The 20,425-nt window shown below is 40.6% G+C and overlaps 1 protein-coding gene across 1 annotated transcript in view; it reads left to right on the top strand.

Annotated features, from left to right (window-relative positions):
- The first annotated feature begins 5,353 nt into the window (after window positions 1–5,353).
- ALKBH6 (alkB homolog 6) overlaps window positions 5,354–20,425 on the top strand; it is a 501,071-nt gene continuing 485,999 nt past the window's right edge. The window contains exon 1 of the mRNA XM_044090272.1: window positions 5,354–5,483. The gene's annotated coding sequence lies outside the window, so the exon portion shown is untranslated. The remainder of the gene's footprint in view (window positions 5,484–20,425) is intronic.

Below are 20,425 nucleotides of genomic sequence, written 5' to 3'. Positions count from 1 at the left end.
GCTCGGTTCCGAGGTTGGAACCGATACCCACATGTAAGGACTGAACGAGGATTAATATCAGATTAAATGTTATGCTGATTTACACGATGGGTATGTCCAGTATGTCACTGCCCATCAATCATAGCTGCTTACGAAAGAAGTGGGCACATCTTGGGTGGAGTTCACCACTGCGTATGCTACTTCATTTTATACTAAGAAAGTTAAGACCGATAAGTTAGTGTTGTGGGACAGAGGGAAGTTTGCATTCTTGTACGTAATAGTTAGTACTTCACATTTTTGACCCCATGGGATGCAGCTTCATTTCCCCTTATTTCATTTAACTTGGAAATCATTAGCTAATATATAAAGAAACAAATACATTTATGAATTATTTGTTATTAGAATTCCACTTGATAAGCGCTCCAACTATTGTAAACTCCTTTTTGTGTGGTATTTTAAAAATAATAGCATTGGTGGTATTATTTTTGGTCCTGTTTCGAGACCGATGGTGAATGAAAGGTTTTCTTGGGACCAATACTCTTACTCAGCATACCACTCAACTGTCCAGATTTTTGTCCCATATTTTGGTCTGTTCCTCATAAAATGCCTGTTTTTTTTTTTTGCCAAATCACTGGAATAATCTGAGAACTAAATTCACTAAATAATTACTTACATTTGAGTTTCAGATATCAAATCCTCAGAACATGCGTGTAACACAAACACCATTATTCTATTAACTTTCTAAGTTTATACAAGCGATATTTAAAATCAATACTTTTCTGTTATCGGGGCAACACTTGTAATAAATGCTTTCCATGTGCTCGCAATGATTTGATAGCTGCTGCTGACGATCCTCACTGGTTCAGTACAATTTCATAAATTTTACTACAACCGGACCAAAATTAATACGCAAAAACAGACACTTTCTGCAAATCTGAAAAATGAGAGACATGTGAGAGGTATACCTCTCCCCCTGTATGTGGTGGTATTGTGGACAAAGCCAAAAAGAATGGGGGGGTGACGGGCAAACATCCAAGTCAGGGACAGATTTTAAATATTGCTGGTACAAATGTAGAAATCCAGAATTCAGATTAGGTGCCGTTATTTGAAAGGTGTGCAGTGTAACACTCAAATGTCTGTCAGTATGTACCGAATTCAAGCCTTGATGATTTCCCAGAAAAAAAAAAAACAAACTGTATGAGGAACAGACCAAAACCAGGCAGGACAAATCTGGCCATTATGCAAAAATCTGGATTGGTGGTGTGAGACTATGTTATGTGTCAGAATACAGACACACATACACACATCTCCCTCCACTTTATTAGGGCAGGAAAGCAGTTTAGATGTGTAGTAGTTTCCTTTTACTGTAATACTTAACAAGACTTACAGAACTTAGGGACAGTGCTGCTGAACATATTCAAGAAAAATCTCACCAAAAGTTTCTCACCCACTCCCTTAACCAGGCTGTCCAGATTTCCCACACCATTCTACGCAAAAGTGATAATATGATTTGGTGAACGACAAAGATCCAAGTCAGGGCCAGATTTTAAATATTGCTGTTACAAAGGTAGAAAGACAGAACGTCTGTCGATATTTTCTTACGTTAACACTCAATGATTTGCCAAAAAGCCATAATTTTTTGTTCTATATACATAACACGATCACTACGTGCGTGTGGTAGCATGTTAGAAGTGTTGCCCTGATAACAGAAAAGTACCTTAAAATCTGTCCCTATTTTGGGGCCTTTGTCTCCCATTCTGTCTTATCCAGATTTTTTGTTTTTTGCATTAAGAGGTTGAGAGGTATGTTACATGGTTAACAAATGTTTAAAAAATAATGAAACGATAAGACACATGCATAAAAAACTGGAAGTAAACATTCAAACCAAACGCTTCAAGCTACAACCATAAAGGTATTTCATTCCTACACAAGGGGATACTATCTATCAGCATTTTAAAATTCACCTATCCGCTTCCTTCTGAACTTAAATTGGTATTTAACACTAGCCACTGACATCATTAGCGAGCTTTCCCATCCCATTATCACTTTACGGCCCTGGTTTATTGCACTAGTATTTTGCAGATTCTTCTGTGAAAGATCACCAATTTCTACTCTCTTAGGTTCATAGGTTGGTACTAGGCTATTGGCCCTAGAGCCTATACGAGCTTAGCCATAACAATTCCCTGGTTATTTCTTCCCACAATATTTACTTCCCTGGACCCCTGTCTAGCAGGGCAACTGACATGATTCCCAGGGTGAATTTCCTATCTCCCATCCAATCATCAAGGTTCCTTTTGAAGAGGGCCAAAGAGGCGCTCTGCTTGACATGTGTGGGCAGTCAATTCCAGAGTCTGGGGAGTCTCTGGGTCAGGAACCTATCCCTCCAGCATGTTTTGTTCATTGAGATGACAAGGTTTAGATCCCTGGAGTGTGTGGCTCTGAGGGATTGGGATTTCTTTAAGGGTACTGTGTCCAACAGCTCTTGGTTTGACATGGCCTTGTATGTTAAGCAGAGATCGCCTCTTGAGTAGACGATATGCGACACAGTATAGCTGGAGTTTTTTAGATGGTCAGCATAGGGCATCTGCTTTAGGCCTGTGATTCTTTTAGTGAGGTATTTCTGCGGCCTTTCCAGTTGTTGCAGATGTCTTGAGAGGTACATACCAAACGGGGCGTTGTATTCTATAATGTGTCTAATGAGGGATGAGCACAGTGGGACAATGACCTTCTTTTTTGTGGATGAAAAGTCCTTAGTGATGAGGTGTGCCACATAGAAGGATTTCCTGACTGTTGTGGTGATGTGGTTATCGAAGGTGAGACCACTGTCCACCTGTGTCCCTAAGTCTCTTATCACACTTTCGGTGTTTAGTGTACTGCCACCTATGTGGTAATTCACGGGTACATGTTTCTTCCCAAAGGGGATAACTATACATTTCTTGGCATTGAGCTTGAGCCCATGGCTCTGGCACCAAGCATCTGTTTCTGTAAGGCCCTTTTGTAGAATATCCACATCATTTGGGGGATTCAATAATGGCTCCCAGTTTGCAGTCATCTGCGAACTTTGTTAACCAGAGTCCCTTACTGTTGGCCTGTACTTCAGAGAAGTAGATGCCAAACAAGAGTGGCCCCAGGACTAAACCCTGAGGTACTCCACTTGTCACTTGTCTGGAGCTGGATTTGGAGTTGGCTACTTTTACAGTGTGAGTTCTGTCAGTAAGTCAGTTGGCAACCCTTCGAGTGATGTAGGGATTAATGCCCAGCTTAGTAAGTTTATCTATGATTCCATTGTGGGGGATGGTGTCGAAGGCCTTGGTGAGGTCCAGATAGGCTGTGTGGCCTGCCTTACCCTCATCCACAGCTCTGGAGACTGATTCAAAGAAGCCAGTCAGGTTTAGGAGACAAGATTGGCCCTTCACAAACCCAAACTGTGTGGGGTCCAGTGTTTGAAGGTTACCAATGTCTTTGTTTATAAGTTCCATAATAACACGTATCAGGCTCGTCAGACTGATGGGGCGGTAGTTCCCAGGATCCAAGGTGGATTCCCCCATGTGGAGTGGTATAACTGTAACTGTGCGCCACTCAGAGGGCACGAAGCCTAAGGTGAGGCTATGATTAAACATGACACTTAGGTGAGGTGCCAGTTCATTTTGTAGTTCATGTAGTACACAGCCCAGGATGGCATCTGGTCCCATGTCAGGGTACAGCTATGTATAAACAGTTTCTCCCCTGAAAGCTTCTAAACCCATATACACTTACCTTACAAAACTTATAAAACTTATAACTGCAAAAGAAAAATAAATGTACCTCTGATTGTCTACTGTAAGAAATGTTAATCACTAACATGATGTCCTGTTGTGTGTATATATAATATATGTATGTTTGTGAATCACCAGCATGTTGTCCTGATGTGTATATATGCCATGTGTATGTATGTTCTACTTCTTTTTACTCTCATGTAATGTATTGCAATGTGGAGCTTTTCTCGCCAGGCCTCCGCTGAAAATGGACCTGTGTCCAGTCGGACTTTCCCAGTAAACAAATGTAAAATAAAATAAACAAAATAAAATAAAATGGATGATGTATTCTTAGCTTTGAAGACTGCGTTTTTTACCTGTGTGGCCATTATTACCGGAATTTGGCAATCTTTCGGTATTTAGATGGGCCCTTTAGGGGGTGAGAGGGGAGGTGTGAAGTTGGCACTGAACCAATCTGCCAGGATATTGGCAGTATCCCTGGGATCAGTATATTTAATGCCATTCTGTTGTAGCTCAAAGCAGATCTCAACATTGCCACTTAGATTTATTTATTATAAATACTTAACTTTCTTGTCCTATTTGCAACTGTCAGTCTCTTGCCTCCAGAGTCTGGGACCATATATAGTCTCAACTGCCTCTGATTTTGACTCATATTTTTGGCTGGGTCCCTCTTAATCCCACCTAAACATAGCTCTCAACCTTCCGTATCCAAAATGAGGAACACTAGCCTTCATAATGTGGAACAAATGGGAAAAATGTGGAACACATACTCATGGCTTACTAACAACTTCAACCAGGAAGGTCATAGGATGGTTAAAATATGCTGATTTTACTTATAAAAAAAATATTTTAATGAATTAATATGATTCATTTCTATTTATCATGAAAATCAGTTAAAAAATCCTAACACTAAATGTGTGACAGACCCTTTCAATGTGGAACTTCGAGGAACATGAACTTTTTCAGACCCCAAATGAGGTACGTTCCTCGTAATGAGGTACACTTGAGAGGTGTGCACCTAAAACTGGTGACTTTTGGACTTTGGTGGAAATATGGCGAATTACACTTAATAAATAATGGCAATCTTGCTGACAATCAGAGAGAGATGAGTGGTATGTACTTTAGAAAGGCTTTATGTACTAGAATCGTACTACAAGCGTGTACTTATTCCTGTGACTCCAGTGAGTGAATTAGCTTTTGTACTGACATGTCTGTATTAACTTAGAGTTATCACCTGTCCCACTTTGCGAGGGACAGTCCCTCTTTGGGCAGTTGTTTCCTGACAAAAAAAAATAAAAATGGCAAATGTCCTGAGATTTTAGGACAAAATTATTTCCTATATTTTATGTAATAGGTGCATAAAACAGTTATTCTGTTTCTAAAATACCTAAACGTTGTAAGAAACAGAATAAGCAACTAAAATGCTACAAGAATAAGCTTTTATTTAGGCAAAAAAGTTAAGTTCTATCCTTTGTACTGACTGTGGGTATGTGTCGGCGTGTAAAATCTGATGTTTGTACCAAAAATGTCCCACTTTGGCCATTTGAAAAGGTGGCAACCCTATATTAACTATACTGATATGGCTGTATTCATATTTCCCAGGCTCTGCTTTATTTTCAGGGGTGCGTCTTGGAAGCTGCAGTTCTCTGTCTGTATTGGCTAACGCCACGTAACACTCTTACGTTTCATAGCACTTCCTTACAGAGCAATCAGTTAACGTGCTCGCCTGTTGTGCGTGATGTGTTTTGGGTGAGGATGCTTAACTTTTTCTCCTCATTTTTGTTTACGTGACGTACGTGTACTGAAATCGGGTTAAACGTTCCCTTTTATCTGAAAAGTGTGTTTTATTAACGTTTTCAAGTGTGTACTAAATGCTTTTCAGTTAGCATACAAATCTGGGGCAAAAACAGCAGATTTAGTTGTGTGTAACGGACAGTACTTGTAATTGTACGGGGGGCATGTTTAGAGTTTCAGAATTTATTACAAATGCTTAAACTTTCTCATTGCTTTGTCTTAATGGCAGCGACTGATTTTATTTATATAAACGCGTACAAATGCTGCAGTTCTTATTTTTGTTTCCAGTGAAATAATTAAGTGTTGTAGATTGTTAGTATTCGCAGCTTGTTTATATCCAGTATTGGCAAACAAGTCATGTATAAAAAGGGGTAAAGGCCCAACATCGGGAGCAGATTTTAAATTTTGATCATTATGGTTTAGAAACTTGACAGGTTTTGTATTAGAAGAACATTACCCCACCGGATGCGCAGTAGCAAGTACCGCCCACTACTCTACTCTACGTTTCCCTGTAATTTCTAGTCTTGCTATGAATAAACATGAGATAGAACAGGGACAACAGTGTAGTTGAATATGGAATTGAATATATTTTACAAAACTACACTAGCAACTGCAGCATACATAAAACGGAATTGAATATATTTTGACAGACTTGTGAACGTGACCTAACATTTATTTTAAGAAGTAAAACAAATATGTGAATCTAAACGTTGCCCTTATTTATGTGTTCTATAATACACCTTTTCTCAAAAAGTCAGGTTTTAGGAGGGGCAGAACAAATCTTTGCTTTTTTATTTTTTGACAACATTTTTTGAGTCAAAATCAAGGACCGTGAGAGCTGTGTCTCTCATAATTTATGACAAACGAAAGTGTTTTCTGGGAATATATCTTTTAGGAACATTTCCATTAAAGTTGTCAGGGCCAGTGGACTGGTAACTGCAAATTCTCTCCTGGTTTAGCACACTTGTTCTTCGTGGATAGAGGCAACATGTAGATAACCCAACATATGTCTGCCTGTCGGGTGCCAGGATCTGTCACATCACACATACTCAAGTCTCTCATTAAGAGGTATAGTTATGAGTCTGCCATGGTCCATGTTGGTGTGCACGACTTGAGATGTACCTCTCTGGACTGTTTAAAGAAAGACATGATTAAGCTCTCGACATGATTGACAGACCTCGGTGCTTTGCCAGAGATGATCTTCATTTGTCACCCCTGGGATTTCAGCTACTGGCCAAGACTCTTGCCACCCCCATAGTGCCTTTTATAAGCAGTGTCTCAAGGACAAAATTCCTGGTGTAAGAACTCCATCCAAGAACAACCTCAGGGTTTTGCTGCCAAACACTAGGAGTCTTGTCATGAAACTACATTCACTGGAAGCAGTCTTCACCTTGGAAGGTATAGACATTTGTGCAGTTACGGAGACCTGGTTCAAGGCAGTGGACAGCACCCCAGACATATTGAGCTACACCTCCTTCCACACACTCAGATCACAAACAGTGGTGTAAAAACTAAAGGAGATGGTTTATCAATATTTATTAAAGATAAATACACCTCCAGATTGGTTAGACAAAATGATTTCCTGGAGATACTTCAGGTGCAATTAACTGTTGGTAGGACACCTATTCAAGTCATTGCCAGCTCTATAGGGCCCCCTCCATGAGTCAGGACACCCAGTCTCCCTGTTTGGATCTACTTGAGTCTATCAAGATACATCCGAACACAATGTTTTTTGGTAACTTTAACTACCCATCCATTGACTGGGGAAATTACTCGTATGCAAACTCACTTGCCCAAAGTTTTCTCGACTTCAGTAACTCCAATGGCCTGGACCAGCTTGTTTTCATCCTTACAAGGGGTGCCAGCATCCTGGACCTGGTGCTTACCAATATGGGAGACTATTGTAGCACCCCCATTGTGAGGTCTTACCTTGTGAGATCTGGCCATAAATCAATCTCATTAAAAGTTAGTATCACACCTGCCCCCCCCCCCCCGCAGCTCCAACTAAACTAAAAAAAAGTTCTCTAAAGCAAATTATAACCTCTTACAGGGATGGTATAAATAGCTTCACTGCACCTCCCCCCTCAGATGGAGCTGGCACCTATGCCGAGTTCTGCACAAATGCTTCATACAAACACATGAACAACTGCATTGACTCCGTTAAACCCAATGGGACCAAAACAAGCTCCTTAAGGCAGAGCAAACCTGTCTGGTGGACAACTGACATTAACAGGCTTTACAATAAGAGGAAGCAATTGATGTCTAAGTGTAAGGGGGACTGAACCCTAAACTGGAAACACTCCATCCTCAGCTTAAACAAGCAAATAAGACTTCTTGTTAAGTCCTCCAAAGCTAACTACAAATCAAAAATTGCTTCCTCAACTAAGGACAAATATAAGGTGTTCTTTAGTTACATCCATAACCTAAAAGGAAAGGCCCAGATTTGTGCCAAACTGGTAGTTAATGATACCTCATATACTGAGCCTGTGGATATTGCTAACCTGTTAGCTGACAGGTTCTGTGAAAACTTCACTTCCCTGTCCTTGCCAAACTTACCCCAAGACATCTCTACCAGCTGTCCTCTACCTTGTATCTGTAAAGAGCAGGTTGTGACCGCCCCATCCAAGGTCAAAAACAGCATCTGTGGGACCTGATAACATCCCATGCTGCGTCCTACATGGGCTGCAAGAAGAATTAGCAAAGTCCTTTGTGTATTCTTTTCAATCATAGTGTAAGCACTGGCTTTGTCCCAGCTGAATGGAAAAAGGCCACTGTTATCCCCTTGCGCAAAGATCGTGCTTCCACTGACCCCAAGAACTATAGACCTATTAGCCTGATTAGCCTTATCTGCTAGACCATGGAGAGAATCCTCATGGACTTTATCAACAAAGATATTGGTAACCTCCAAATACTTGACCCTACTTAATTTGTATTTGTCAGAGAGATCATGCCTGTTGAACCTGGTGGACTTCCTCGAGACAGTCATCAAGGCTCTTGATGAGGGGAAATCTGTGCATACAGCCTACCTAAACTTAGTAAATGCTTCTGTCATATCCCCCACCCAGGCATAATTGACAAACTCACCCATTTAGGTATCAACCCATATATCATTAGATGAGTCGCTAACTGGCTCACTGGTAGAACCATATAGTCAAAATAGGGGAATTTACCTCCCAACAGCAGACCTGCAACTAGTGGTTCTTCCACAGGGATCAGTCCTGGGACCTCTGTTGTTTGGAATCTATTTCTCAGAAGTGCCAGCTAAAACTAAAGGTCTGTGGCTGACAAAGTTTGCTGATGACTGCAAACTGGGACTAGTCATAGAATCTCCAAGCAATGTCAACATCCTACAAGAGGGTCTTGCACAACAAACAAATGACTGCTGCCAAAGTCATGGCCTTAAACTCAATGCGAAAAAAATGCATTATCATCCCTTTTGGTAAAAGTGATGTTCTTGCTAAGTACCACATCAGTATCAACACCCTAAGTACACACTCAGTGGTGAGAGACCTGAGTACACAGGTTGACAGCAACTTTTCCTTTGATCACCATGTCTCCACAGTGGTAAGAAGGGCATTCTGTATTGCTCCTCTCATAAGTAAGGGCATTGCATAGGTAAGGTTTGCCTTTGCCAATATTACTGGCTTTCTAGAAAGATACAGTTTAATTATTTCATCTCACAACATATATCTCTGCTGCTGTTATATGGTACTATATTAGCTGAGTAAATGTTTTTATGTCCTGTACTAAGTCATATTCTTATCCACTGTACCTGTTCTTTTTCTTACTTATTTTCTATCAAGTACCTGCTCACTGAGCTCCATATCCTGACCTTGGGAATCTGACTCCTCTGACCTGAAGGCTAAGGACCCACTCCAAGCTGGTGTTACAGAATAGCAACTACCATCCTGCTCCCCAAAGTATAAGAAAGGAAGCAAAAGTATGTTTGTATCCTAAACCTGCCAGTACAGTCTAGTATTGCTACAACTAATTGATGGTGACTAATAGGTCACTAATAGGCCAGCAGCCTTTCCTGTATAGACTGCATACCTTTCCTCCATACAAACGTTGTACCTTACTTCTAGCCCCTTAGTTTTTATCCCTGGCCTGTCCTCTCGGACTCTTCACTTTAGTTTAGAGTTCTACCACTAGGTGGCGCCCTCTCCCAGCTTGTCTCCCCTCTCAGTTTGCCTGCTACCTCAGTAATTTATCTTTTTTTATCCTCTAGCCCGAGCTTCATGGTTAATATTCTCCACTTCATCTCTGTGACTACTCTAGTACACTCCACTTCATCCTGCTATTATTGTATTTTACTGACTAAACCTCCACCTATACTCATCCCACTTCTACCCTATTCTCCTTACACACCTCTTATACTACTCTACCTTACAGCATATGCTCTTTTACTGATTGTTTTTCTCAACATTCCACTCTCTCTTGTCTCTACCCACTCTGTTCGCCCTGTGGGCTCACTCTGCTCTCTTCCCTACCCCCAATTCCCACCCACCCCCACGGGTCCTACTCTTATACTTTCTAACCACACCTCTTCCTCTTCCCACTACCCGGTTTACATTTCCCATTGGCCAATTTCTCTTTCATTTCCCATCTCTAACCACTCCCCTCTTTACTCACCACTCCCTCCTATCTTTACACACTCCCACCATTTTCACTTCCATCCCCACCTATTCACAACATATAACTAATCTTTCCAAATGGCCTATTCAACTATCCCTTTTCAAATTTGACTCTGCTTCATTCTTTTACTACTACCACTACTAACCTTTACATATTATCTCTCCTCATATGAGCACCCATTATATCCACAAACTAACTACCCCAAACAACAAACCAACTCCCATTCCTTACCACACCTATATAACCATGCAAACATAACATACTCACCTAGCTACCTACTATCAAAGTATCATAGAACACTGCACATTAAACATAATACACAATATTTCAAAAGACTGTTATTTCTCTACAGCAAATTCCCTATCCTAAGCTATCTACTACAACTTCTCACAGTAAAGGATGGTGATATTCATCCTAACCCAGGTCCAACTGCAAACCCTATCACTATTCATAACTTTAATCAAGCTATCAATTCTCCCCTTGCAAGACCTTCTAACTCACTCCTACTAGCTCATCTTAACATACATAGCATTAACAACAAAGTAACTCAACTCCATGCTCTCCTAGAAGTGTACGCCTTTGACATTATCTGCCTAACTGAAACATGGCTAAAACTTGTCATCAAAGATAATGAAATTATCCCACCTGGATATAATATCCTAAGGCTTGACAGAGTAGCTAAGAAAGGTGGTGGTGTGGCTATTCTATTTAAATCAGGCTTTCAGTTAACCACTTACAACTGTAATATATCTCTAGACTCCAAAACAGAAATTCTCATTGCTAAACTTGAATTTAACAATGCTAAATCAAGTCTATATTTTCTGTATGTATCTGCCCCCTGGAAATAACATAGCCACCTTGGAAAATGTCCTCTGCTGGCTATCCCAACACCTGCCTCAAGAAACCATTATCCTAGGCGATATGAATTTAGACTGGAATACCTATTGTAGTAGCCTCCCTACCACTCACATAAACCTATATGGTTTCTCCCAGACCATTACCTCCCCCACCAGAATAAGTAAATCTAACAAGAAAGCAAACACACTAGATTGGATTCTCACTAGCAATCATACTCACTACTATGATTCTGGAACCCTCCCTGATGACATCAGCGACCACTCACTCACCCATATCATCAGATATAAAGCCAACACCCCTACCCCAACTTCTACCAGACATATTAGATCCAAAAAGAAATTTAACCCTGATCTATTCCAAATTGAACTTAGAGCTTGCAACTGGGTTCCCTTAAAACATCTTCCTTTAGATGAAGCCGTTAACTTCTTTAATTCTACTTTCCTTGCCATTCTTAATCACCATGCTCCAACCAGATCTATAAGAATTAAGGCCAAGCCTGCCCCATGGCTTTCCAGCGAAACCAAACACAAAATTCACATCAGAAATAAATACTGGGCCAAATGGAGAATGACAACAAACACCACTGACCAACTAACATTTAGACGGCTAAGAAATTACACTAAAAAGGCCATACTCTCTGATAAACAAAACTACTACTTACAGTATCAACAACCTAATCACAACCCACAGAAATTTTGGGCCAGCATCAAGCAATTACTCCACCCAGGTCAATCTACTTCACCAAACCCTTAAAATACAGACGTGAATAATCCAATCCATACAGCTAATACCTTCAATACCTTTTTTTACAGATACTATCCAATTACTATCCAGTCAACTATCACCTAATATGTTCACAATACCCTCATACTCTTCAACCTCCATTTTAATTTCAAACCTGTTACAACCTCATTTATTCAAACCCTTTTGAATAAACTGAAACCATGCTCTCCTTCTGCAGACATACTGCCTTCTGAATATCTACAGCTATCGTCCAAGGCCATAGCCTATCATATTTCCATACTGATCAATAGATCAGTTACTGAAGGTTACATCCCCACCTTATGGAAAGTCTCCTATATAATCTCCCTACATAAAGGAGGACATTCCACAGAAATATCAAACTATCACCCCATTGCCCTACTTTCTCCCCTAGCTAAAATTATGGAGAAGTGTATCCATAAGCAACTACTCCACCATCTAATTGAAAATAACTTTCTTTCCAACTGTCAACATGGTTTCAGACCCTTGCACAGCACTACCACTGCCCTCTTGTCTTTCACTGACTATATTAACAGGCACCAAAACCTGAATAACCTTTCTTCTGCTCTATTCATCGAGCTGTCCAAAGCATTCAACATGGTAAACCACCAAATTCTCTTAAACATCCTTAAATCTCTGTCATTAGACCCACTTTCCATAAAATGGTTCCAATCTTACCCTGACAACCGACAGCAAGCAGTACTTTTGCAAAATACTCTATCCACCCTTCTACCAGTTACCTTAGGAGTCCCTCAGGGGTCCATACTTGGACCTCTTCTCTTCTCAATATTTATTAATGACCTTCATCTAGCTATCCCACAAGCCACTTGCATACAATATGCTGATGACACAACACTATTATGTTCAGCCACATCATCCCATGACCTTCACGCTCTCACCCAAAAAGTATTCAGCATAGTTGAACAATGGTTCACTCAGCATTGCCTTCTCTTGAACCCTAAAAAAGACGAACTCCTCCTCTTCACTCCTACTCATAAGTCCTCTCCTCTTTAATTCTCAGTGACATCTACCAATGATACTATTATGTCTCCTGACTCTACCACCAAACTACTCAGTGTCACCATCGACAATAATCTGAGCTTTGACATCCACACATCCACATCATTAATACCATAAAGACTGTTAATAAAAAAATTGGTACCTTCTATAGGATAAAACCCTTCCTCTCCCCCACTGCTAAAATTACTATTGCCCACACACATTTGATCTCTACACTCCTTTATGCCTCTCCCATTTTTACTAATCTCTCCAAGAATAACCTCAACAAATTGGAAATGGCCTATAATAACATTGCACGATTTGCTACAGCCAACCCATTCCAAACCCATCATTGCATAAACTTAAAATAGCTAGGATGGTTAGAACTAGAACACCTGATTAAATTTCACCAACTCACCCTTGCCCACAACATTCTTTATAAACCTTAAAATACTCCAAGTTTATCTACGCTAATCACCCCCGATACAAATCTGAAGTCCTTATGCTCATCTCACAAACTACTAGTCCACACCACTAAACCTAACAACAGAGCTGGGGATTCCCTCTTCTCTAATTCTGTAGGTAAATCCTGGAATCTTCTCCCTTATGACCTCTCCTCACTCACCTCATTATCTCTCTTTAAAAATAGACTTAAACATCTCCTCAAAACTCACTGGCTATGCCCCTGTTCAAAACCAGACTAGTCATCTACCTCTACTCATTTGACTAACCTATACAGTGCTTACTATCCTCTGCTACTTTTTCCATCTTATATTTGTCTTATCTACCCTTTTTCATTTTTTACATCCTCTTTATACAGTCTCTTAAGTAACTCCTTTGCTACATTACTACTCATCTAACTTCCTTTGTTTACTTCTGACTTAACCTGCGTTATGTCTCCACATCTGAATTTTTCACTGTTTTTATGACTTTTGTCCTCAATACTATATAATGTTACAAACTCTGTACCATAATTTACTTGATACCATTGTTAATGATTTTTTTTTTTTTTTTTACGAAAGTTGCTATTTTTGTTAGTATATTTGATATTTTTTTTCTGTGTTGTTTGAACTTGTATTATTGTATTTTGACCATGTCTTGGAGCTTATCTCCCTGGGCCTCTACTGAAAAAGGACATGTATCCAGCTGGACTAGCCCAGTCAGCAAATGTAAAATAAAATAAATAAAATTGCCTCCGGGAAAAAGTTATAGTCTCCCTGTACTCTTCTCTCATTAGGCCAGTAATTGAGTACAATGCCCCTTTTGATGTGCACCTTTTCAAGCGCCTGCAACAACTGGAGAGACCACAAAGCTTCCTCGCAAGGAAAATGCAAGGGCTTCAGTATATGTCCTATGAGGATCATCATCAGTGTCAGTTTATTCTGTTTCATACAGAATACTCAGAGGAAATCTGTGTCTTGCATATAAGGCAATCTTTGAACCTGCTTTATAGGAAATGCTACATATCCGCAAGTCAAATGGTACATGGGTTACTCGCTCTAATGGCCTTAACCTGGTATGTGACATTAATAGGACTTGCTGGAGGGACAGATGTGTCTGCCAGGGGTTACCTCACCTTTGGAACAGACTCCCACTTCATGTCAAGCAGAGCACCTCAACACAATCTGGACGATTGGATGGGTAACCGTAAATTCACCCCAAGGGTGCCACCTATGTCCCTCTTGGACAGGGGTGATAGGTGCTGATCGTGGAAATAAAGGTAAAGCTTGGCTAGGTTTCTAAGTGCTCTAGGGTCATTAGCCTAGTAACCTCCTATGATCCTATATCCGTTTTCTGACAGTTTCTGAGTTATTTGTACACAAAATATAGGGGCTAAAACCTACCATGGGAATGTAAGGCAAAGCTTCTTAAGATCTTCACAGATCAATACCCTAGTAAGTAATAATGAACCCATAAGTTTTTTGAACATCCGTGATTTTGATACAGAACTTTGTTGTATTGTATCCTTTCCAAAAGTCCATGACAGGCTGGAGGGAGGGGATGGTGGACTACAATCAACAAATAATCAATTTTTTGAAAAGGTCAGCAAAGCAGTGGGTGAAAGCAAAATGGCACACACCGCATACTTTGACCTGGTTAAAGCTTTTGACGCACTTCCCCACTAAATAAAATAGGAATAAACTCCTGTGTCACCTGCTGGATTGCTAACTGGCTCACAGGATGCAGATAATCCAAGCAGGGGAAGCTACCTCCACAAAGGAACCAGTCACCAGTGGAGTTCCCCAGGGTTTTGTGCTGGGACCTCTCCTGTTTGGCATATACATTTCTGAAGTAAAAAACAATACCAAATGGCTCTGGCTAGCTAAGTTTGCAAATGACTGCAAGCTAGGAGCACTCACTGAATCCCCAACTGACTTGTCCTTTTTTCAGGAAACTTTGTCCCAAATAAATAACTGGTGCCAAAATCATTGATTGAAACTAAATGCTGAAAAATGCATTATTGTATCCTTAGGGAAATAATCTACCCCAGAGAACTACCAGATTGACAATATGCCAGCAGAATACTTGCAGCTGGCAGGTGATGTCATTGCTATCCCAGTCTCGAGCCTAATAAATAGGACAATCGCAGAAGCTGCCATTCCCAGCATCTGGAAGGTATCACGTCATACCTCTCCATAAAGGTGGAAACTCTCCTGAGTTATCCAGTTATAGGCCCATAGCCATCCTCTCACCTTTAGCCAAAATCATGGAAAAGTGTATTCATAGCCAGTTTATGCACCAACTAATCCAAAACAAACTTCTCACAAACTCACAACATGGCTTTAGACCCTTCCTTAGCACTACAATAGCATTGCTATCATTCATTCACAGACTCCATCAACCAGAATAGGAACAATGCTAAAATCTCATCAGCCCTTTTTTTAGACCTTTCTAAAACTTTCAGTATGGTCAAGCATAACAAGCTAATACTCTCACTTTGTAGACTTTCCCTACACGACCAAACCATCAACTGGTTTCAACATTACCTACAAGGTAGAAATCAGGCGGTGATCTGGCACAGTAGTCTATCCACCCTGTATCATTAGGAGTTCCACAAGGGTCCATATTAGGTCCTGTACTATTCTCAATCTTTGTTAATGATCTGCAGACAGTCACCCCTGAAACTACCTGCACATTATGCAGACAACTCTACTTTAGTCTGCTCAACCAAATCCCTTCCAGAACTCCAAACCCAGACCCAGAAAACATTTAACTTAGTAGAAAACTGATTTTCCAGCAGACATCTTGTACTAAATGCTAATAAAACCAAGCTTCTGCTGTTTTCTCCAATCCAGCACTCCTCCTTCGGTCAATTTTAGTATCACACCCAACAACGGTACCATTATAGCCCCTGTTAACCACACCAAACTACTTGGGGTACTAATTGACAACAGTCTGAAATTTGACCTACATGTTAACCAAATAATCAAAAAAAAAAAATACCAATAAAAAACAAAGCCTACTTAACCCCTTTGTCCAGAATCAACACAGCACGCACCCACTTACTCTCCTCTCTCCTATATGCCTCACCCATTCTCACTAACCTCTCAAAAACTGAGCTAAATAACTGTCTGCTACAACCAGATTGCTAGATTTGCTGTAGGATCTACTCATCGCACACATCACTGTCAAAATTGAAACACTAAACTGGCTCGAGTTCCCCAACCTACTTTTCTACAATCAGCTTACTATCTCCCATAGAATACTTTACCATCCAGACAGAATCCTGGGAATACAACCCTTAATTATCCCTTACACCAGTACCAGACCACTGAGATCTAATGACAAATTAATGTTAAAGACGTCTAAATCGTGTAGTCAAGCTGGTGACTCAGTATTCTCTAACTACACTGCAAAAACTTGGAACTTACTCCAAGTGTTAGGAGGAACCCTCTCTAACAAAGTTTAAAATTGCAGTAAAAACCACTGGATATGTACCCGCACTAGTCCAGGTTAATCTTCTTCAGCTTACCTTGCTAAGTGGCTCCCATTTTTTTCTCCTCATTGCTACTGGCACTTCCACCCAGATAGCATACTGCATTCTAATCCTTTCTACCTAACTTACGTAAACAATTTTGTCTTTTAATTTCTCTTGGAATTATATATATATATGCATTGTTATCTGAACTGTTGATATTATACTGTTAATTGTATTTTGTATTTATTAAATATAATTTGTACTTCTGGAGCTTTTCTCCTCGGGCCTCCACTGAAAATGGATATGTATCCAGTTGGACTTTCCCAGTTACCAAATGTAAAATAAATATGCCCCTAAAAGTTGACCCATTTGTTCAGGATTTGGGAAGTTATAGTATGAGGAGAGTGACCTAACTTTTGACCAACATGTGTCCATTGTTGTAAAAAGTCCTTCTGTATTGCACAGCTTATAAACAAAATGGTTGTGTCTAGATCTGGTTATTGTCCCCCCCCCTCCCCGTTTACTCAGCCCTCATTAGACCAGTCATTGGATATAATGCTCCCTTTGGTATGTTATCTGTCTGGACACATGGAACAACTGGAATTCCCACAAAGATACCTTACTGAAAGGATACAAGGCCTAAACAACATGTCCCGCATGGATCGATTCAAAGTCCTGTCACTATACTCTGTGTCCTATGGACTGGCAAGAGGTGACCTGTGTCTTGCAAACAAGGCATCCTCTGACCCATTACTGATGGATTTACTGCATATGAGCAAGTCAAATATAATCAGAAATAGTTGGCATAGGGATCTAAACCTCCTCTGCAACATCAACAGAATGGTTTGGAGGGACAGGTGTATCTTGCAGAGAATACCACTGCTGTAGCACAGACTCCCCATCCATATAAAACAAATTTCACCCCTTTCCATATTTAAAAGCAGTGTAGATCTATGGATGAGAAACAGGAAATTTACCCAATACTAATGGACAGAGGCAGCTCCTAAATGCTTTATCCCATGCATGGGTCCCCCTAAATTATATATAGTATGATCCCAGTTATTCTCGTTAGGGGTAATATATAATTATTGACCACGGGATGGGTAAGGCCAGTCTATAACCAAATAGGATAGATTATTTCTAGCACAAAAAGGAAAACTGGCTAGTCTTAAATTGGCCCTAAAGGGCAGCTAGCCTAATACTTACTTATGAACCTATGCACGCCAAAAGGTGCATTATATTTCAGTGATGGGCCTAAAATGGGATGAATAAAGTGGGGATATAACTTCTTTCAACCTTGTGGAGAAGGGGTATGTTGAACAAAGAAGAAGGATTTTCTAACCACAACAGAGATGTGGTGGTCAAAGGAGACTTTATCAACATAGGTACTACACAAACCCCTGATGACTGGGTCAGATTTAAGTGGAATTTTTTTATGTGGTATATGATGTTGAATATAGGTGTATGAAAATAAACTGTGCTACATTTCTTGGCATTGAGACTAAGTCCACAATTACCACATCAAGCATTTGTTTGGCCCAGCTTTTGCTGGAGAATTTGAGTATCAGAAAGGAATATGATAACTGCCCGTAGTTTGCAGTCCTCAACAAATATGTTTTGCAGTGGTCCATTGATATTTATTTATCCATCCATCCATCCATCCTTTGTTGACCAAGTTAGGCTCACTATGCAATTAGCTTCTTTTCCTGGGAGACTTGAGGTGATATTTATACTGGTAGGGGGACTTTGGCAAGGGGCATCAGAGAACTTCCCGTACTCTTTTTGAGAAGTGCCATGGAATCTTTTACATCCATATGAGCTACCACCAACTCAAGCAGATAGGGCCTCGGTTTAACATCTCATTCAGAAGATGGCACACTTAGGAGTATAACATCCTCTTATGCTGCACTACAGCATCAGTATTCAGTCTGGCTGGTGTGGGAATATAACCTATAACTTTTTGGACCAAAGGCAAGTGTGCTACCTATTGCACTCCTGACATGTTAAAATGTATGGCAAAGAAGGGAGATCCCAGGTCATATCCCTGTGGGACAATGCTGTTGATGTTTTCTGGTTAAGGCAAATACCTTACACTTTAGTAGTATGGATTCATTCATCATCATCTTCTTTCAGCTGGTCCCATTAGGGGTTGCCACAGCGGATCATCTGTTTCCATTTCTTCCTCTCCACTGCATCTTGCTCTGTCACAGCAACCACCTGCATGTCCTCTCTCACCACATCCATAAACCTTATCTTAGGCCTTCCTCTTTTCCTGTTACCTGGTAGCTTCATCCTTAGCATCTTTTTCCCAATATACTAAGCATCCCTCCTCAGCACATGTCCAAACCAATGTAATCTTGCCTCTCTGGCTTTGTCTCCAAACCTTCCAACCTGGGCTGACCCTCTAATATACTTATTCCTAATCCTGTCCACCTTTGTCATACCCAGTGCAAATCTTAACATCTTTAACTCTGCCACATCCAGTTCAAACTCCTGCCTTTTTGTCAACTGTCTCCAACCCATATAACATAGCTGGTCTCACTATCCTCTTGTAGACCTTCCCTTTCACTCTTACTGGTACTCGTTTGTCACAAATCACTCCTGACACTCTTCTCCACCCACTCCATCCTGCCTGTACTCTCTTCACCTCTCTTCCATACTCACCGTTACTCTGAACTATTGATCCCAAGTATTTAAACTCATCCACCTTCGCCACCTCTACGCCTTGCATCCTCACCATTCCCCTATCCTCCCTGTCATTCACACACATATATTCTGTCTTAGTCCTGTTGACCTTCATTCCTCTTCTCTCTAGAGCATATCTCCATCTCTCCAGGGTCTCCTTCACCTGTTCCCTACTCTCACTACAGATCACAATGTCATCTGCAAACATCATAGTCCACGGGGACTTCTGTCTGATCTCGCCTGTCAATCTATCCATCACCATTGCAAATAAGAAAGGGCTCAGACCTGATCCTTGATGTAACCCCACCTCCACCTTAAACACATCCGTCACTCCCACCGCAGACCTCACCGCTGTCACACTACCCTTGTACATATCCTGTACCACTCTTACATACTTCTCTGACACTCCCTACTTCCTCATACAATACCACAACTCTAGGCACCCTGTCATATGCTTTCTCTAAGTCTACAAAAACACAATGCAACTCCTTCTGACCTTCTCTGTACTTCTCCATCAACACTCTCAGAGCAAACATTGCATCTGTAGTGCTCTTTCCCGGCATGAAACCATGCTGCTGATCACTAATCATCACGATCACATCCCTTCTTAACCTAGCTTCCACTACTCTTTCCCATAACTTCAATTTAATCCCTCTGTAGTTACTACAGCTCTGCACATAACCCTTATTCTTAAAAATCGGTACCAAAACACTTTTTCTCCATTCCTCAGGCATCCTCTCACTTTCCAAGATTTCATTAAACAATCTGGTTAAAAACTCCACTGCCATTTCACCTAAACACCTCCATACTTCCACAGGTATGTCATCTGGACCAACAGCCTTTCCATTCTTCATCCTCTTCATAGCTATCCTTACTTCCTCCTTGCTAATCCATTGTACCTCATGATTCACTATCCCCACATCATCCAACCCTCTCTCCCTCTCATTCTCTTCATTCATCAACCCCTCAAAGTACTCTTTCCATCTCCTCAACACACTCTCCTCGCTTGTGAGTATGTTTCCGTCATTATCCTTTATCA

This window comes from Protopterus annectens, chromosome 1.part0, assembly GCF_019279795.1.
Source record: "Protopterus annectens isolate FY-2018-M chromosome 1.part0, PAN1.0, whole genome shotgun sequence".
NCBI lineage: Eukaryota > Metazoa > Chordata > Ceratodontiformes > Protopteridae > Protopterus > Protopterus annectens.
The sequence above is the reverse complement of the archived record's forward strand: the minus strand, read 5'-3'. Positions and strand labels throughout refer to the sequence as shown.